At 44.5% G+C, this 22,055-nt stretch overlaps 1 protein-coding gene and 1 long non-coding RNA gene across 3 annotated transcripts in view; one reads left to right on the top strand and one right to left on the bottom strand.

Annotated features, from left to right (window-relative positions):
• Nucleotides 1–456: 456 nt before the first annotated feature.
• Nucleotides 457–22,055, bottom strand: part of LOC140491882 (uncharacterized) — a 99,448-nt gene continuing 77,849 nt past the window's right edge. The window contains exons 3-6 of the long non-coding RNA XR_011963446.1: nt 20,908–21,013; nt 14,368–14,534; nt 6,643–9,514; nt 457–4,308 (exon numbers count right to left, since the gene is read on the bottom strand). This is a non-coding gene — a long non-coding RNA (uncharacterized lncRNA). The remainder of the gene's footprint in view (nt 4,309–6,642; nt 9,515–14,367; nt 14,535–20,907; nt 21,014–22,055) is intronic.
• LOC140491881 (uncharacterized) overlaps nt 21,867–22,055 on the top strand; it is a 100,968-nt gene continuing 100,779 nt past the window's right edge. For both annotated transcript variants that reach the window (XM_072590313.1, XM_072590312.1), the window contains exon 1: nt 21,867–22,002. The gene's annotated coding sequence lies outside the window, so the exon portion shown is untranslated. The remainder of the gene's footprint in view (nt 22,003–22,055) is intronic.

Genomic DNA, 22,055 nt, shown 5'->3' with positions numbered 1-22,055 from the left:
ACATTTTTTATTTTATTTAAAATGTATTCGTTGGATGCTGCCTGAACTGCTGTGCTCTTCCAGCACCACTAATTCAGTATTTGGTTTTCAGCATCTGCAGTCATTGTTTTTACCAGGCAGCATTTATTGCCTATCCCTGTTTGACTTTCCTGTAGGTAGAGTCCCTTGTTTTAGATTATCCTAAAAGGAATTAAGAGCTAGCTCACACCACCCGATGCAGCTAGCAACAGGAATTAGACATTGACAGACTGGCATCAACCTCGGCCGGAATGAATATCATTTTCACTTTGAACCAGACACTTCAAAGGCTTTTGGTGTCGTATCACAAAGAAAGCCATGAGGGCTTCCTCTTTCCTGCTAAATGCTGCCACTTCCACACAATTTCTCTTCAAGGAAACCTGTGTCACCTTTCAAACACAAATGTTCCACACTCCCCCCACCCCCACCTCCCCCAAACTGTCCCAAGCTGCACCAAGCAATGAGCAGAGATCTCCGGATCTGTGTCCCCCTCCCCCCCTTCATTGCACATCCACAACATGACCAGCAAGTCCGTTCTGTGAAATCTTTGTTGTGTTTTCTCTGTGAATTATCTTTTCGTTCGTCCGTGCTGAATATAATCCCAAACTCAACTGGTCCCACCTGCCTGCTCCTGGCCCAATTCCCTCCAAAGCTTTCCTATCCATGTACTTACCCAAGTGTCTTTTTTTTTAATAGATATTTTTATTGAAAATTTGTCTTTTAAATGTTAAAAATCAACAACACGAGGTTATAATCCAACAGGTTTATTTGGAAGCACTCACTTTCAGAGCGCTCCGAAAGCTAGTGCTTCCAAATAAACCTGTTGGACTACTATAACCTGGTGTTGCGAGATTTTTAACTTTGTTGACCCCAGTTCAACACCAGCGTCTCCAAATCATGACTTTTACAAGTTGTAATTGTACCCACATCCACCATTTCCTCAGGGGTTCACTCCACACGTGAATGATCCTCTGTTTAAAATATCTGCCCCTCTTGAATTTTTAAAATCTCTCTCTTCTCACCTTGAAAATGTGCCCACTAGTCTTGAAATCCCTCACCCTTGGGAAAAGACACCTACCATTAACTCTCTCTATACCCCTCATTATTTTATAAACTTCTGTAAGGTCGCCTCTCATCCTCCTGTGCTCCAGTGAAAAATGTTCCAGTCTATCTAGCCTTCCCTTATAATGCAAACCTTCCCATACCTGGCAACATCCTGGTAGGTCTCTCTGAACTCTCCAGCTTAATAATAACTCATGGGAGACTCTAAGACCAGGAGGCACTGTGAAGGGCATCATGTCTGCAGCTGTAACAAATTGGGGAGCTTCAGTCAGGGTCTGAACCCAACAATCCTCCCCAACATTCTGGTAAATATTGTTCCCTTAACCAACATCTCCCTAAACAAGTACAATCTGATATTTACCACAATGCTGTTTTTTTGAGGCATGCTGAGCACAAATGAGCCACCTCAAGTTTTTAACATTACAACAGTGACTTCAATACAAAATCGCTCATTGGCTGTGAGATTTTAGGGCATTGAAGTAGTGAACAGTGATAAAGAAACAGCAGGCTTTCTTTTACTGAGAATTATTGCCACTGACAAAATATAGATAGGCTATCAGACCTTGAAATGTTTTGACCACTTCTACACATTCATGCATTTACACAGGTTTTTAAAAAGCGCAGAAACAAGGGCTACTTCATATACAAATAGGGATTGTTTTCTCCAAAGACTGTAAACAATGAGTAATTTTCTCATGCATCTCGACGTTTGGGAAGAAAAACTGATAGCCTATTGTTTCGGAAAGTATTTTTGCTCTTTCTTGGCTGTGAATAACAAGAGATAAGACAGTGAGACACGATAGACAGCCAGATTATTTAAGAGAAAGCTGTCAGGTTTTCGCCAAAGCTAGAAAATATGACAAAATATCAATATTACAGCACAGGATCAGGTAACTCAGAACACAGGGTCCTGCTGTGTTTATGTTGCACAGGACTCTCCTTCATCTCCGCCAATCAAAACATCCTAATCTCTCGCGTGTTTATCTAGTTTTCCATTGAATGCATCAACGATATTCGTTCCAATTACTTCCCATGGTAGTAAGTCCCACATTCTCTGTCCAAAGAAATTCCCCTGAGTTTCCTGATTGGATTTACCAGTGACCAACAATCCCTCTAATTTTATCCCCGGGTGCTGACCATGCATGGCAACACCTTCTAAAACTAGAAGAGACAAAAATAACTGCAGATGCTGGAATCCAAGGTAGGCTGGAAGAACACAGCAGGCCAGGCAGCACCAGGAGGTGGAGATGTCAACATTTTGGCTTGCTGTGTTCTTCCAGCCTCCTGTTTGTCTACTCCAAAAACTAGAAGTCAATCCCATGATTGGCGTGATCGTTGTGTGTGGACTTTTGGAGTGCTTTTGCACATGCATGTGCAACTTAGAGGGAACGGGGCTGGTAACTGTCTCATACTTACCAGCTTCAGTTCTGGAGTCACCTGCAAGTGGAAATGTCTTTGCTATGTCCGGAAACCTTCTGTAATCTTAAATACCTCAACAGGAACCTTCCCCACACTCTGTTTTCTCTTTCCCAGAGTAACATCCCCAGTGGGTTCAATCTGTTGAAAGGGTTTGAAGTATAATAGAGCTCAGATGCTGCCTGACCTGCTGTGCTTTTCCAACACCACACTTTATTGACTCTGACCCTCCAGCATCTGCAGTCCTTACTATCCCCTAGTTGCTGTAAATAATATTTAAGTCAATCAAGGGGATATGGGGCATAATAATAATAATTATTATTATAATAACTATTACTATTAACTGATGAAGAAGAATCACAGTGGACTCAAATTGTTAACCCTGTTTCTCTCCCCACAGAGCTTCCCAGACTTGCTGTGTTTCTCCAGCACTCTCAGGTTTCCAGCACCTGCGGGATTTTGCTTTTATTCACTGAAGGATAAAGCAGCTTCACTGGATCACAACAGACCGCACCTTGTCACATTAGAGGAAGGATACGAATGCACTGGATGCCTCCAGGGATGAGAAAGGTCAGTGATGAGCAGTGGACTGAAGGAGTTGGGACAATCCTCCTTGGACAGAAGAGATTTGATAGAGATGTTCAAAACCATGAGTGGGCTGGATCGAGTCGGATAGGGCGATGCTGTTTCCTCTCATGACAGGAACAAAAATGGGAGGGACCTAGATTTAAAGGGATGTACAAAAGTGCAAGTATGTTGTGAGAAGTATCTTTTTCACCCAGCGAGTAGTTAGGATATGGAAATGTGGTGGAGACAGGTTTAGTTGGGGCATTCAAGAGGGGATTGGATGGTTATTTGGATCAAAATAGTGTGCAAAGATATAGGAGAAAGGCAGGAGATTGGCACTCGGCAATAGAACCAACACAGGCATGATGGGCCAAATGGCCTCCTTCTGCATCATAACAATTCTGTGATTAGATTAGATTACTTACAGTGTGGAAACAGGCCCTTCAGCCCAACAAGTCCACACCGACCCGCTGAAGCGCAACCCATCCAGACCCATTCCCCTATATTTACCCCTTCACCTAACACTACGGATAATTTAGCATGGCCAGTTCACCTAACCTGCACATTTTTGGACTGTGGGAGGAAACCGGAGCACCCGGAGGAAACCCACGTAGACACGGGGAGAATGTGCAAACTCCACACAGTCAGTCGCCTAAGGTGGGATTTGAACCCGGGTCTCTGGTGCTGTGAGGCAACAGTGCTAACCACTGTGCCACCATGCCGCCCAACTGTGCCACCGTGCCACCCATCGTGTGATTGTTTGTACAACCTTCTTGTGACAAGACAAATGGATGTTAATTGAAAGCCGACCAACCATTCAAGACTAACAGAACTGTGGCCCCTATGAAACCCATGGTCAGGGCATCTGGACATAGATTGTGGGAACTACAAGAGTGATGGCAGCAGCAAAAGAAAGCCAATAGCATTGTGACATTTGTAAACCAGAAACCTGAACTGAATCTTCCAGAGACACCAGTTCATATCACCACTGCAAAGTTTCACTAATTTAACTGTTTTCTTCCAGAGGATGTGGGCATCGTTGGCAAGGCCAATGTTTGTCGCTTATTCCTCATCAGCCTTGAGGGTTAACCTCATTGCGGTGGGTCTGCTGTCATGTGTAGGCCAGACCAGGTGAGATCTCCTTCCCGAAATTAGCATGCAGCACAGCAAGGTGAAAATCAAAAAAAACACCAATCTGAAACAAAATCAGGAATGGCTGGGAAAACTCAACAGGTCTGGCAGCATCTGTGGAGAGAGAAAGCAGAGTTAATGTTTTGGGTCCAGTGACCCTTCTTCAGAACTGGCTAAATCTCTAAGCTGGCTTCCTTCATAGCTTCTTGAATGTGCACTGCATCTCTGCCTTGCCTTGCCTTTCTGAGGTTGGCCTCCTCTGAACGTACAGACCGACAATGGTTCTGTCATCGCCTGCCTTATAGCACAGCCACAAAGCCAGGCAGCTTGCCCTGGTAGGCAGCAGTGACCAGTCAAGGGGGTAGACATACTGCTGGACAACGTCATGTGTATCCTGAGGAAATGGCATTAAGGATGAGAAATGCTGATCCCTCCTGTACCTTGTGAGGGGACCTCTGGCTGTGAGTTCATATGGAGGCTGTTCACCATCTGCTGGCCTTGGGTTTTCCTGCAATTTTGTTCCTCCTCAACTGCGTGTTTATTGCAGCACATCAAGAGCAACATAACCCCGGCTGGGGCTGGATTCACCGGTTATGGTTAAAATGAAGCACGCAGGGAATATCAGAAACAGAGCAGGTCCTTCATAATATGAGCAGTCAGCCACACATCGCATACAGATGCAGTTTCAGCCTCAGCCTCAATACAGTGGGACATGGAGGGTCATGGCCCTTTGACATAAGGTCCTGCTATTATTTCAGTTCCAGAGAGGACCATGATCAGGATGTAATAACCACTGAGATAGTCAAGACTGCCTTAGTCTGGTTTTTGTCCACATAGTTGTTCACTGCATGTGTTTCCCATGCAGGGTACTATAATTACAGATGACTTTAACATGAATGGTGCAAGTGCCTGAGTAATGCAATTACCCTTGAAGGGGCACATATTGCCCACAAATATTGCCTGTGTGCTCAGGCAGGAGAAGAAACACTAAACCTAAAGCCATCCTAAACCCAACTCCAACCCTAACGTTAACCCTATCGCTCAGACAGGGGAAGAAACACATACCCTAAACCCAACCCTAAGCTGAACTCTAACCTATCCTTAACCCTGACACAAACCCTACACCCAAACCTAACCAGAACGCTAACCCTACATCCAACTAGATGGTCGTGTACCATCAGAACTTTGTGGCTGTGTGGACATTTTACCAAAATTGGTATTGTTTAAATGCCGCAATAAAATGGGAAGTTTTACCTAACTCTAACCGCAGCCCTAATCCTAACCCCAACCCTAGCCCTATATCCAACCCTAACCCTGTGCCTAACCCCAAGCCTAACCCTAAACCCAACCTTGACCCTAACACTTGCCCTAACCCTAATCCCAACCTTAACCCTAACCCTAACTCTAACCCCAACCTTAATCCTAGCCTTAACACAAACCCTAACCCTAACCTTAACCCTAGCCCTAACCCTAATCCTAACCGACTCTGAGTGGGGTGGCTCCCATTCTCCATTTCCCAGGAACATCTGTGATACGGATGACAACAGAAGATTACACAGGTCACTTCTCAGCCAATTGGTCCAATTGATCAAGATCCCATTGTAATCTTAGATAACCTTCTTCACTGTCCACTATACCACCAATTCTGGTGAATTCTGCGAACAGGCTAACCAAACCTCCTAAATTCTCTTCCAAGTCATTTACATAAGTGACAAACACCAGTGGACCCAGCATTGATTCGTGCGGAACACTGCTGGCCACAGGCCTCCAGCCCGAGAAACAACCCTCTATCACCACCCTCTGTCTCTTACCATCAAGTCAACTTTGTATCCAATTGGCAAGCTCTCCCTGAATCCTATGTGATCAAACTCCAAGCACAGTGAGAACTGAAACTTATTGCAGTAGAGGATCTCAACCTGATCATTCCATTCTGCATTACCAACTTTCCAATGTTAAAATAGGCACTCTCAACGTTGTCATACAGGAAACATATTAAGGAGTGGTGCAGTGATAATGTCATTTACCTAACAATCCAGCAGCTCAACATAATGCTGTAGGGACATTAGTTCAAATCTCATAAATGTAGCTGGTGGAGTTTAAACCCAATTCATCAATCTGGAATTGAAAGTTGGATTCATTAATCTGACAGCTCTGATCAATTGCAATTAATCCCCATCTGGTTCAAGTCCTTAGGAAGGGAAATCTGCCGTCCTTACTTGGTCAGGCCTCCATGTGACTCCAGACCTACAGTAATATTGTTGACTTTTAACTGCCCTCAGAATTGGCCTTGGCAGGTCAACAGGCAGTTAGGGATGGACGACAAATGGTAGCCTTGCCAATAACCCATGTCCCGGTGAACGAACAAAGATGGGGAAACTAACAAGGCAATCATTTTACCCACAGTGACATTCCATAAATAACAACATGCTAAAGAGGCTACTCTCTCACCTCATGATGTCAGTCAAAGGAAGATCATCGACCCAGAATCTGTGGACCTCCGCCCTCTTCCTTCATAGCAACTGTTACTTCACTTGGAATTGATTATAGGTGCAGCGATTCGAGCTGTTTCTGAGAGGCTCCTTGTTAAAAATGCCAGTCACATTCACCAATAGATCTCCTGTGAACTCTGTAGTTAAGAGATGACTATGGGAGCAGGAACGAGGGTGTTCCCACATCCGTCAACATGAGTGATCATCTGTAACACCACCTCACTGGCGTCACTCCAAACTAAATGGACTCCATTGTGTTGACATCAGATACATGCCCTTTTGTCTAAACAACAGAATTGCTGAAGTGGGAGGAGATGGAATGGAGACAAGAAATGCAAAACCCAATCTCTAATTCAGTCATGGAAACAGAGAATGCTGGGGAAACTCAGCACGTCTGGCAGAGTCTGTGAAGAGCAAACAGAGTTAGCATTTCGAGTCTGGTATGACACTTTCAGTTCTGAAGGAATGTCATTCCCCAGGCACAAATATTAACCATGTTTCTCTCTGTACAGACGCTACCAGACCTGCTGAGTTTCTCCAGCGTTCTCTCTGTTTGTTTCAGATTTCTAGCAGTATTTGGTTTTATTTGAGCCCCTTAATTTAGTTGTTGACTGCCTCAGGGAGTAGAACTCTCATCCTTGGGATTAAATTTTGAAGGTTCAAATCCTACTCCAGAAACTTAAGCTGCATCATTGCAGGCTAACCCTTGCACGGGTCTGAGCAAGAGCTGTACTGTTGGCCATAGAGTCCTGCAGACTGGACATTGAACTGGGACACCATCTATTCCCTCAGCTGGGCATTGAAGATCTCATGGTCACTCATTCATTCCTCAGTCACTAAGATGAATGAATTGGAGTGATGATGCTGTCACTTTAAAAGGTTATTTTGTTCTGGGTTTTTCGAAGAGAAGTTATAAGGCAGAAGTGATGAACTGCCTACCAGACCACTTGCAGAAACAACTGGTGAGACCTAGGGACTTTGTTTAACAGCCTGAATGGGTGTGGCCAGCTCCCACAGATCAGGATTTCTAGCTAGCATCGGAAGATATTGGGATCTCAAAAGAGTTGGAAGCTTCAGAGAGTGTCCTGGCTGCTACTCTCTCTGAATTTTCTCCTCCTGCATTGGAGAACTGTATGTGAGAATCTGTGTCTGAATTTGCCGTTTCGCCAAGGGGTGTGTTTATGGGATGTTGCTATATTGGAGCAGTTAATTAGCAATGGGTAGTGTATCCATAAGACATAGGAGTGGAAGTAAGGCAATTCGACCCAACATTATTCTATGAAGTTTTGCAATAGAGTTAAGTTATTCTAAATTCCTCTTTCTTTGGTTTGTATTTTAACTACAGTGTTTAAATAAATTGTGTTTGGCTTAACGTTGAGTAGCTTTGACCAGTCGCATCACTTCTGTTACACGGCACTTCACATCCACCTTTAATATAAGAAAAAGTTAGGGTCTAGGCTACCTTGTTAAAATATTTTGAGGGGGGTTTGGTCTACTCCATAACACTGGCTTTATTGCATTGCTGCTTGTGGGAGCTTCCTGTGCACAAGGCCACTCCCTTTATTACAGCGGTGACTGGGATAGCATGAACAATGGGATAGGAAGCACTTTAGGCTGTTGCAAGGCTACAAAAGCTGGAATAGAAAAGAAAGACTTCCTTTCCTCAGAAAGTGTTGATTTGAAAATAAGAAGGACTGAGAGAAGATAGAGAGAAAGGTGAGGAGTGAAAAGCTAGCGGAGAGGATGGGAGGTGAAAAAGGACCAGGGATGGTGCGATGTTTTAGGGAGAAGAAATTGTGAGGGGACTGCGTGTGGGATATAGTGAGTTCCCCCACCCATCAGTATGAATGACCATCCATAAAACCATCTCAGAAGTGTTGGCTTCCTTCCAGTCCAAAGTGTCTTCATGTAGATTAAAATATCCATCTTCTGGGTCGAAGTGGAAGAGTCTTGTTGAGTGAACAATGTGAGACTTATTTCATGAAAGCAACTATTTCCAGTTCATGGAAAGTGAGGACTGCAGATGCTGGAGATCAGAGTCGAGAGGGTAGCACTGGAAAAGCACAGTAGGTCAGGCAGCATCCGAGGAGCAGGAGAGTCGACGTTTCGGGCATAAGCCCTTCATCCAGAAGCTCTTCACCACAATTTCCAGCTTGTACAAAGAGGATCGACACTATCCCAGAGACTGTGAGGAGCGCACAATGCCACTGGTCTGTCTCCCACATCTTCTCCTTTACTCTGATCCAGTCTCTGTAACGTCACTCCGGTGGGAGGCCCTGACTGCCTCAATCCATGCAATTTCACACCTTTACAGAGCAAGAGGAAGGTATGAGAGAGGGAGCAAAGACGGGAAGAAGGAGGGAATTGTGAAGGAGAGGGCAAGAAGGAAAGAGCGTGAAGGGAGGGAAAGGAAGTGGAAAGCATAAATAGTTAAGTCAGGAAGGACCAGGAAGAGGTTGGAAGGACAAAGGAACAAGGTGTATGAGATCAGGAAGGGAGCAGCAGGATTGAGGGACTGGGAGGAGTGAAGGGGAAGGTGTGGAGGGACAGCAAAGAGGGGAAGTTTGAGATGGCCAAGGTGTGACCGAGAGGTGTGAGGGGCAAGAGGGCGGGGGAAGGAAGTGGCACATGGATCGAAGAATAGGTTTGAAAGAGAGCAGGAGGGAAGGGGGAGGTGAGTGAGGGAGTGGTGTCTTGATCCTGTGCAGTAGATGCCTGGGTAGGTCTACTGACATAATCCATCTGAGGATTATCCGAGTTGGTGATGCAGATGTTGCTGCAAATTGATTTGGCCTCAGTCCCAGTGATTCCGATCAGCTTTTTCCGGTCTTCTATATTAAATGACAAGGGACAAGTTGTGTAAAAGTTTGAATCTGCAGCAGTGAAAGACTCTGCACCTGTTTCCCCTCATCCTCACTGCCTCACTCCTCATTTCAGGCAGAACACAGAGAGAGAGAGAGAGAGAGGCCGCAAAGTCAAACACAGGATGCAGCAAAGTATCAGCAAGAGAATGTTTGATACCAAACCAACTGATCAATGTTACACACACTCACTGACAATCACACACACAAATGTAGACACACACACACACTCACTGACAATCACACACACAAATGTAGACACACACACACACACACTCACTGACAATCACACACTCACTGACAATTACACACACAAATGTAGACACACACACACTGACAATCACACACACAAATGTAGACACACACACACACTCACTGACAATCACACACACACACACACTCACTGACAATCACACACACACACAGACAATCACACACACAAATGTAGACACACACACACACACTCACTGACAATCACACACACACACACTCACTGACAATCGCACACACAAATGTAGACACACACACACTCACTGACAAACACACACACACACTGACAATCACACACACAAATGTAGACACACACACACACTCACTGACAATCACACACACACATTCACTGACAATCGCACACACAAATGTAGACACACACACACTCACTGACAATCACACACACACACACACTGACAATCACACACACAAATGTAGACACACACACACACACTCACTGACAATCACACACACACACATACTGACAATCACACACACAAATGTAGACACACACACACACTCACTGACAATCACACACACACACACTCACTGACAATCACACACACACACATTCACTGACAATCACACACACAAATGTAGACACACACTCACTGACAATCACACACACAAATGTAGACACACACACTCACTGACAATCACACACACAAATGTAGACACACACACACTCACTGACAATCACACACACACACACACTCACTCACTGACAATCACACACACAAATGTAGACACGCACACACTCACTGCCAATCGCACACACACACGCACACACACTCACTGACAATCTCACACACACACACACACTCACATACACACACACACACACACTCACTAACAATCACACACACACATACACCAGCTACTCATACAATCACACATACAGGCACAAACATATACAGATGTTGATGTACAGACACACACAGACAAACATTCAGCACACACACATTCCCACACACATTCACACACCCACACGCAGGTACATGCTGAAGGACATATTCAGAGACAGTCAGACTGGCAAATACACAGACATAGGCACACACAAACGCATGTACAGACACGTAGATGCACATCCACTCACACATATTCACAGTGATATGCATATACATACACTCATAGACACGCACGTATCCACAAAAAGATGCATGCTCACACACACACACATACACACACACACACACACACACACACACACACAAACATGCATGATACAACAGCACGCAAACTGACACATGCTCACACACACATGCTCACTGGGCTAATGGTCGGATACTTGGTAGTGTGGATGAGCAGAGGGATCTTGGTGTCCATGTACACAGATCTCTGAAAGTTGCCACCCAGGTAAATAGTGCTGTGAAGAAGGCAAATGGCGTACTGGCTTTTATTGGTAGAGGAATTGAGTTCCGGAGTCCTGAGGTCATGTTGCAGTTGTATAAGACTCTGGTGCGGCCGCATCTGGAGTATTGTGTGCAGTTTTGGTCGCCATAATATAGGAAGGATGTGGAGGCACTGGAACGGGTGCAGAGGAGGTTTACCAGGAGGTTGCCTGGTATGGTAGGAAGATCGTATGAGGAAAGGCTGAGGCACTTGGGGCTGTTTTCATTGGAGAAAAGAAGGTTTAGGGGTTACTTGATAGAGGTATACAAGATGTTTAGGGGTTTAGATAGGGTTGACTATGAGAACCTTTTTCCACGTATGGAGTCAGCTATTACGAGGGGGCATAGCTTTAAATTAAGGGGTGGTAGGTATAGGACAGATGTTAGGGGTAGATTCTTTACTCAGCGAGTCGTGAGTTCATGGAATGCCCTGCCAGTAGCAGTGGTGGACTCTCCCTCTTTATGGGCATTTAAACGGGCATTGGATAGGCATATGGAGGATAGTGGGCTAGTGTAGGTTAGGTGGGCTTGGATCGGCGCAACATCGAGGGCCAAAGGGCCTGTACTGTGCTGTATTTTTCTATGTTCTATGTTCTATGTTCTACATGCACGGACAGACAGACGCACTCAAACAGATGGACACACACTTTGGAACAAAACACTTGAAGGAATTTCCTGAAACAAAACTGCTCCAAAATAGTCCTAGAGCTGACGTTTACTCAATTCCCTGGCTGCATTTATCTGTCAAAGTGGCAGGGGATCCCCAGGCCGAATGGAGAGTTTGCAAAAATACAGGATGCACAGAGCAAGTTATTCATTTCATACAGACAGTTCCTTCCAAGGGTAAACCCCGTTTACTGTGAAATTCAATAGTCCCGGTAGAAATTCTCATTTGGTTTTCATTTGCAGCCCTTCGTCTGGAAATATTCACACAGGGGAAAAAGAGTTACTTGTGCTGGGCTTTCAAAAGACAAAGGAGATTTTTGTTGGGGTTTTTAAAAATGAGGCCCCATTTGATACATAAAGTGTGCAGTGTGGTTACCAGGCAGGGTAACCCAGTAAGATCTCCCTGCTTGAATTCCCCATCTTTACAGAATTAAATAGATCAGTGAGCTGAAGGGAGCTGAATTCAAGCAGGAAAGCTGTTCCTGGTTAAAATCCAGGAAATACCCCAAGACGCAACACATTTCTAGATATGGGGCAGGAGAACTGGGCGGTCGTGTGCCTCAACTGGAAATTGCCACCAAGAGAAAAACATGAATGACGAGCAACCTATTGAGATAATAGCTACTTAATCAGACTCTCTTTGAAATTAAATAGGTTGAGTGTGAAGTATTAGCCCCAGGAGAAGGCATTCCCCCAGCCCAAGCCTTCTGCTCCTTTGAAACTGTTGCAATACCTAGGTGATTCTGAGAGGTGCAGTATTGGACTGGGGTGGTCAAAGTTAAAAATCACACAATGCCAGGTTATAGTCCAACAGGTTTATTTAGAAGCACTAGCCTTCGGAGCACTCCATCTGTACTGGCCCTGAAAGCACTGACCAGAGTTCTTTAAAGCAGAGTTCTTGACCTCACCACTTTCCGAGTGTGACCATAACTCAAAGGACCCCAGGTACCCACGCCCAGGAACTAAGGGTCAATGGTTCAAGGGACATTGCAATTGGGTGCTCTCACTTAATTTTAGGAATGATTGACAGATATTCAGTGAGTTCTTGAAGGAGCACTGCCAATCACATGCGACTGAGTGAGACTTCCCGTCACCTTGGCGACTGAACAAGTGCCATTAGCTCGGAACATCCACTCTATTGCTCCCTGCCAGACCTGCTGAGTTTCTCCAGTGCTTGCTGTTTTATGTTTCAGATCTCCAGCATCCATAGAGTTTTGGCTTCATTCCTGAACAGAGGGGACCCAGGCTAAAAATTAGAGTTGGACCTTTAGAATTGAAGTGAGTTACACTCTGCAACTCATCAGTGGATGGAAGTTGGAGCAAGAGTGGGATTCATACATGGCTGTAAAAAAATCGATACACTCCATATAAAAAGAAGGCATGGATGAGTTGGACCAAAGGGTCTGTTTTGGTGCTTTCATGGCAATTACTCATGTGACTCGGCCAATGTTGTCCATCTCATACGCTGCAGGCAAGGATGCCCTGAGGCTTGGTACTTTGGGGAGACTGAGCAGAGGCTACAACAGCGGATGGATGGACACCACACAACAATCACCAGGCAGGAGTGTTACCTCCCAAACAGGGAACACTTCAGCGGTCCGGGATATTCAGCCTCGATCCTTCTGGTGACCATCCTCCAAGGCGGGCTTCAGGACAGGCAACAATGCAGAGTGGCCGAGCAGAAGCTGATAGCCAAGTTCGGTACCCATGGGGATGGCCTACCAACCGGGACCTTGGGTTCCTGTCACACTACAAGTGAGGTAAAAACAATGACTGCAGATGCTGGAAACGAGATTCTGGATTAGTGGTGCTGGAAGAGCACAGCAGTTCAGGCAGCATCCAAGTAGCTTTGAAATCGACGTTTCGGGCAAAAGCCCTTCATCAGGAATAAAAGCAGGTGAGCCCACTGCACAATATATTCTCTCTCTCTCTCTCTCACACACACACTCCTACATACTCACACACCCACAGCACTGTCTGCCAGCTCAGATGAATTTCAAAAACACTGAAGGGCTCTCTCTCAGTTCCCCAGGGGCAATAGTTATCTCTCAAACAACACTGCAAGAACAGGTTGCTTAACACATTGCTCTTTGTGGGAACTTGTGGTGTACAAATTGGCTGTTGTGTTTGCTGCAACAGGGATTACATTTCAAAAGTGTCTCACTGGATGTGAAGTGGGTGGTAGGTCCTCAGGATGAGGATGTGCTGAGGGCAGGACTTTGCACGTGGCATCTTTTGACAGGGGAGATTACAGAGTAGCTATCACATAAAACCGAATGATTTACCTTTGGCTCATCAGAAGGATCCGCACAAGGATAAGTGACCTGTTAGGTCATGTCCCTATGGCCATCAAATGCTGAAGTGGGACTTGAACCAAGCAGCCCTGGCCCAAAGCTAGGGATAATATCCAATGTGCCACAACATCCCATGTGGGTGAAGAACTGCCATGGTTATAAAATGTATACATATAATATATAAAAGCTTAAACACACATACCAATAGGTTCAAGAACAGCTTCTTCCCCACTGTTATTGAACTTTTAAATGGACCTCTCAAATTTCAAATCCAATGTTGATCTTGCTTTTTGTGCACTTTCTCGTAACATTGTATTCCTCACTGTGTTCAGTCATCGTGTGGCCTTTTAATGATATGATCTGCATGTACTGCACACAAAACAACTTTTCATTATACTTAGGAAAATGTGACAATAATAAATCAAATCAAAAGATGTGCTGATGAAGTGCAAATGATGTATTTAATTATGAATAACAGCGTTTTATGGCCCAAGTTACAAATTGCAGAAATTATCAACATTTGCCCTCATTGCAGACGATAAAGACGAGCCCACAGGATGGTGCAGTCGCAATTTGATGCCAATTATAATCTGTGCTGAGGGTAATTGCATGCTCCTGGTTCATTCTGACCAGGCAGCGCTCTGCCAGATGGATTACAATTGCAAATCTAACAGTTACCAGGAAAAGGATGCTACATCTCAACTGCCTGGATTTTCCGATTTTATCCAGACTCTGCACAGATGCTTGTCTCCTTCCTAATGTTTCTGACAGAAATGGATGTTAGCCCGAATCCCACTGCAGCCTCCTAAAAAAAGAGTCACATGATTTCCAACTAATTAGCGAATCTCTCCACCTCCTTCATTACAAAGTTAAAAATCACACAATGCCAGGTTATAGTCCAACAGGTTTATTTGGAAGCACTATCTTTCGGAGCGACGCTCCTTCATCAGGTAGCTGTTGAGCAGGATTATAAGACAGAGAATTTGTAGCAAATTTGCTTTAAATTCTGTGATATATGATTCTGCCCCACTAGCTACCTGATGAAGGAGCAGTGCTCCGAAGGCTAGTGCTTCTAAATAAACCTGTTGGACTATAACCTGGCATTGTGTGATTTTTAACTTTGACCACCCCAGTCCAATACTGGCTCCTCTGCATCTTTGTTACAAACAGCATTTAAGATAGTGAGATGCTGCTCAGGAATCAAACTTAGAAAGAGGGCATTCTGTTCATTGGAGCTGTTTCTAGCTAAACAGCTGCTCTTGGTCATATCCGATCGTCAGAGCTTTCCTTTCCCCTTTAATATTTTGGATGGCAATTTGTTGTAATTGACTTTAACTGCCACTTACAGAGTTGTGTTCCAAAAATGAATAAACCTTCACAGAGTGAGACCATAAGACACTTGAGAGGAAGTAGGCCATTCAGCCCATCGAGTCAGCTAAACCCCTTTCCTGGTCCAGTCCAGCCAGCTCTACCCTCATTCTTTTGTAACTGCCCTTAGTTAGTTTGGCACGGCTGCTCCCAAACCATGTTTCTCTCTCTCAAACTGAATGCTAAATTGTACCAAGTTATGGTCACTGTTTCCTCAGAGATCTCTTACTCTGAGATAATTTATTAAACCTGCCTCATTACAGATCAATCGATGTGAGATAGCCTGATCCCTGGTCGTATCCACATCATTTTTATTCTAGGGAACGATCTTGAATACACCCCCTGAGCTCTTCCTCATGGTCACCTCCACCAATCTGACAATCCTAATTGACACGGTTGAGGTGTTATTCACAGGATCAGGCCTTTCAGTCCCTCTCACTTTTGCTATCCAGACTTGATATGCAGCCCATCAAAGTTGATTTTTAAGGAATTTTGCCGGAACACTAATGGAGCTGGCTACAAGAGGATCACCAGTATTTACTCGATCGATCCTTCTGTTGAATCCAAACGAGAGTATGGAGGCCTTACTGCCATGATTCTTCTAGTGTACTTGTGTGTGTGTCACTGATATGCAGTCCACATTTCTCTCTAATACAGGAGTGCAGTGAACATGGAGCAAAGGAGCTGGAATAGGCCATTCAGCCCCTCTAGCCTGCCCCACCATTCTTGATCAATTGCCATAATGTCAGATTCCCACATTATCCCCATATCCCTTGATGTCATTAAATGTCACAGAGTGACATAAAATAGGAAAACTTTGGACGCATAGTGACCGTTACATTGGAGTCATAGAGATGTACAGAGTCCTGATGAAGGGCTTATGCCCAAAATGTCGATTCTCCTGCTCCTCAGATGCTGTGTGACCTGCTGTGCTTTTCCAGCATCACACTCTCGACTCTGATCCCCAGCATCTGCAGTCCTCACTTTCTCATTATAGAGATGTACAGCATGGACACAAACCCTTTGGTCCAACTCGTCATGCCAACCAAATATTCTAAATTAATCTGGCCCCATTTGCCAGCATTTGGCCCACATCCCTGTAAACTCTTCCTATTCATATACCCATCCAAGTGCCTTTAAATGCTTAATTCTACCAGCCTCCACCACTTCCTTATTCCATACGCGCACCACCCTCTGCGTGAGAAAGTTGCCCCTCAGGTCCCTTTTATATCTTTCCCCTCTCACCTTAAACCTATGCCCTCTAGTTCTGGACTCTCCCACTCCAGGGAAAAGAGTTTGTCTATTTATCCATGCTCCTCATCATTTTATAAACCTCTATAAAGTCACCTCTCAGCCTCCAACGCTCCAGGGAAAGCAGCCCCGGCCTATTCAGCCTCTCCCTGTTGCTCACACCCTCAAACCCTGGCAACATCCTTTTAAATTCCTTCTGAACTCTTTCAAGTGATAGAACAATCCAATTAATTCTAGTTTATGTTTCCTGCTTAGTCCCCCTAACCCTCTTAACAATTTTCCTTCAAGCATTTAGGTAATTTTCTTCCAAATCTAATTGTTGAATCTGTTTCCACTGTCCTTACAGGTGGGGGTAGGGGGTCAGGTCAGAGTACTCACTGCATTAAGAAACCAATTTCTATTTATCTCCTTCATTCTTTCCAATTAGTGTCCCTGGTTACCAACTCAACTGCCCTTAAGAACATAATTACTCAATCAAAACATTTTATGATATGATTGATCCTCTTCCAAATCTTTTCCTAACCTTCTCTGCTCTAAGGAGAGTGATATTAGCTTCTCAGGTCTCCCTTGCTACCATACTGACCCACTGCATGGGTCAAAGCTCCCCCTGCTTTCCTTCAAGTGGCAGCATGAGGGACATAGAACATAGAAAGTTGAACACTACAGCGCAGTACAGGCCCTTCAGCCCTTGATGTTGTGCCGACCTGTGAAACCAATCAGAGGTCAATCTAACCTACACTATTCCATTATGATCCATATACTTATTCAATAACCATTAAAATGCCCTTAAAATTGGCGAGTCTACTACAGTTGCAGGCAGGACGTTCCACGCCCCTATTACTCCCTGAGGAAATCTTCTCAAAAGTCACTTACTCTATGAGTAAAGAAACTACCTCTAACATCTGTCCAATATCTATCACTCCTCAATTTAAAGTTACGTCCCCTCGTGCTAGCCATCACCATCTGAGGAAAAAGGCTCTCACTGTCCACCTTAACTAATCCTCTGATCACCTTGTATGTCTCTATTAAGTCACCTCTTAACCTTCTTCTCTCTAATGAAACCTTTGATGTTCACCTGAGATGACAAGCTCGGACTCTGGTTTAGTGTCTCCTCTGAAAGGTAGCGCCTCTGACAGTGCAGCAATCCCACAGCGCTGCTTCTGTGAGGGTCAGCCAAGTCTGGAGAGGGACTTGGAGGGCAGTGGTAAAGTCATGGCAATATCTCTGGACTAGGACTCCATGAGCCTATGCTAACATTCATTCCTGATGAAGGGCTTTTGCCCTGCTCCTCGGATGCTCCTTGATCCGCTGTGCTTTTCCAGCACCAACTCTAATCTAGACTCTGATCTCCAGCATCTGCGTCCTCACTTTTGTCTACGTTAATATTCTGGCAACATGGAACCATATCCCCATGACGGATGGTGGAAATTAGATTTCAATAAAAATCTGCAATGGAAAGGCTGAGAGGTGATCTTGTAGAGGTTTATCGAATCACGAGGGGCATGGATAGGGTGAATAGCAAAGCTCCATTTCCTAGGATGGTGGAGTCCGAAACTAAAGGGTATTGGTTTAAGGTGAGAGGAAGAAGATTTAAAAGGGACCGGAAGGGCAACTTTTTCACGCAGAGGATGGTGCGTGTATGGAATGAGGAGGCTGTAGAGGTGGATACATTTAGTAGACATTTGGACAGGTACATGGTTAGGAAACATTGAGAGGGATTTGGGCCAAATGCAGGTAAATGAGACTAGTTCAGTTTGGAATTCCTGGTCAGTCAACATGGATGAGTTGGAGCAAAGGGTTTGTTTCCATGCTCTGTGTGTCTATGACTTTATGGTTCACTCATGTTAAAAAAGCAAAATGCTGCAGATCCGAAACAAACGCAGAGCATACTGGAGAAACTCAGCAGGTCTTTCAGCATATGTGGAGAGAGAAACAGTCTGCTATGATTCTTCTTCAGAAATGAAGGGGCTTGGAAAACAGGTTCACTGTTAGAATGCCTGAAGTGTGGAAGGAAGCTATTCGGCCCATTGAAGAATATCCCACCCCTTTACCCTATCCTTGTAATGCCTGCCTTTCCCATAGCTAACCCATACATCTTTGGAAACCAAAGCATCCGGAGGAAACCCACACAGACATGAGGAGAATGTACAAACTCCACACAGTCCAAGGCTGGAATTGAACCTGGGTCCCTGGTGCTGTGAGGCAGCAGTGCTACCCAGTGAGCCACTATGCCACCCATACCACCTTTGTTGTTGTTCAGTGAAGGGACCTTAACTGGTCTGGTCCATGTGTGACTCCAGACTCACAGCAACATGGATGACTATTAACTGCCCTTGGGGCAGTTAGGGCTGGGCAATAAATGCTGGCACAGCCTGTGATGCCCCACATCCCATGAATGAAGGAAACAGAAGTACCAAGTGATTAATGACTCAGAAAAATAACAGGCCCCAACTGTGGTAGAAATTACACCCAAAGTCAACCAATACCGGCCTGAAATGGAAAATGTAATGGAGGAAAGAGAAGCTGCCAGCACAGCGCTGACTGAACTAAGTTAATTAGGCCAAAGAAAGAAAATAGAACCTTTGCTTATAAAAGATTTTTGTTTCAACATCCTGACAGACAGCTGCGTTATGTGGGAAAATGGAACAAGCACCTCATTAAGACCTGTACCTCCAGGGGACTCTAATCAGGCCTAGTGAGCAAATGATGGGTGGCAAAAATGTGTCAGAAATCTTCAACAAATCAAGCTATGTACTCAGGATTTCTCAGCCAACTTTCCAGTTCTACTCACTTAAAAATAGGACATTTAATTTATGCAAAAATCAGAGAACACACCTCCACTGGGGGCTCCCTTCAAAGCTCCCACCACAGGGTGTGATCCCATCTCTACACAATGTTAGTAGATCCCACTTTGGGTATGATGGAGGATGGAGGGTGGCAATAGTGGGTGGGGTATCTGCTGCTGTTCTCATCCAGCTGAAAATGAGGGGGATGTCTTCATTAAATTGGATTAGGCAGAGCTGGCCAAATAACCTGAACCTAGCACAAAAACCCACTAGCAAGGGAAGTGCTGCAGGCTCAGGGGTGTCTTCTTTCAGATACAAGGTTAACTGAGACCTGCCTCGCTGTTGGTCACGATGTATTCTGCCCAGATTTTTCACTGGGTTATATCCCTCCAGGCAGGTCACCCTCAGTAAACCTTAGCTCTGTTGTTCACGTTCAGAGTAACAGTCCTTCCAACCCAGTCTACATCTGCACCTTGCCAAATTCTGTTCACTATCAGCTCTGTACTCACTGGCCTGCATTGCTTCCCAGTGAAACAACATCTCAAATGTAAAACTTCTCATCATCTTCAAACAAACACCACCCCCACGCGGTCTTTGCCTCTCTCTATCTCTGTAGTCCCTACCACACCACTGCCCTCCCCAGACCGCTCTCCTTTCTCGTCTTTTTGTACATCCCTCCATTTTAATCGTTCTGTGATTGACAGCTCATGCCTTAGCTGCGAAATTCCTAATCTCTGCAGATCACTCCCCACATCTCTCCATCTCTCTAACTTCATTCCTTTGTTCAGATACTCCTTAAAACACATCTCTCTGACCAAACTGTACCTGGCAATATCTGTGTCCAGCCAACTCCCAACCTTCCCCTACACCATTGCTATTGACTCCTACCTACCCTTAGTGCAATTAAGGATGGTTTACAAACTCTGGCCTAGCCAGTGACACTCACATCCCACAAACAAATGAAGACAAGAATTGACAGTAAATAAGATCTAAATTTAAGAGTTGTTTGTTTTCTGGTCACCCAATATTTTTGTGTCATACAGACCTTCAAAAGAATTTGAAACAAAAATTACACAATTATTTTCTTCGGGGTTTCCTTGTTTATAACATTATCCTAGAGATCAACACGGACAATCCCAGCAACCTTTTTATCTGACCCTTTTAGCACCATTATGAATCACCTCCCCCAGTGTAAATAGTCCTGTAGATCTGCTTTCTCTTAGAGAGAGAGATGGCTGGTGATGGTTTAACCTGGAGGTCACCGTGCCTCAGCTGAGGGGAGATGTTGAGAAGGAGGGATATTTATAGTAAAGGGATCAAAATTTGAATTGAATTACCTTTATTATCACACATGGTCAGAATCCAGTGAAACGTTTACAAGTTGCCACTTATGGTGCCATCTGAGGTACAAGGTACCTAGGTACAGATTCTTCAATACCTGTTCTTAGGGAGAAAAAAACGAGAAAACTAAAGAAATAAAAATTCCAGCATGACAGATTGAAGGAATAAATTAGAAAATAAAATGTTCAGAGTAACAGTCCTTCCAACCCAGTCTACATCTGCACCTTGCCTCCAGTCCACACCAGCCCTTTATGGGGTTGAGAAACATATCAGCGATGACTGAATAGCAGAGCAGACTTGAAGGGCTGAATGGCCTAATTCTGATCCTGTACCTTACGGTAATGTCAGCCATTGTAGGAAATGAACCTACGTTGTTAGTGTTACGCTACATCACAAACCAGCTGTCCAGCCACGTGATCTAACTGACCCTCATAATACATCCCCCACCACCAACAAGATGGTCAGGCAAAAAGGGATAAAAGTTAAATTATTTTAAGAAACATTCTTCCTGTCCCACGCTGTTGTGATGAGCAATGATATCACTTCTTTAAAAATTAAAAGAATTATTGAGTGAAGAGATTGCTGTGAGGAAACTCTGCCAAGGCAGCATGATGAGTAATTTCAAAACATGTTTTCACTAGTTTGTTTCTTCTGTTATGATGTGAATTTCTAAACCTTGTAATTTGACCTCTAAGAAGTCTGAGGTAGCTTGATTTTCGATGAATAAATATGTGGAGAAAAATATGGCAATGACTGCTTTGCAACTGCACAGCAGCTGTAACCAGTTTAATTTTTTTTCAGCACAAGTCCAGCTTATGTGGGTCAACAAAAGAAATAGTGTTTCACTTGAGTTTCAAATCCACCTCCCTTGCTTTCCCCTCCCCACTCTGTCTCCTCCCTGCTTGTGTAAGTGAAACCAGAGTACAGTGAGGTAGAGAGAATTGTGAATAAGATCCTCTTTAATTCTGAGAGGACGGGAAAGTCAGAACTCACTCTTGCTCTGTCTCTCTCTCTCTCACACAAACACACACACACTCTTTCCTGTTCCCTGAGCTCTGCTCACTGCAGTAACAAGACGGTTCCAGCCACAGGTAAGGATCCGCAAGGCTTTGTTTTTCTTATCTTTGCGATGGCAGTATAAGTG

This window comes from Chiloscyllium punctatum, chromosome 20 (assembly GCF_047496795.1).
Source record: "Chiloscyllium punctatum isolate Juve2018m chromosome 20, sChiPun1.3, whole genome shotgun sequence".
In the NCBI taxonomy this organism is placed as follows: domain Eukaryota; kingdom Metazoa; phylum Chordata; class Chondrichthyes; order Orectolobiformes; family Hemiscylliidae; genus Chiloscyllium; species Chiloscyllium punctatum.
Note: the sequence above shows the minus strand (reverse complement) of the source record. Positions and strands in the feature narration are given on the sequence as shown.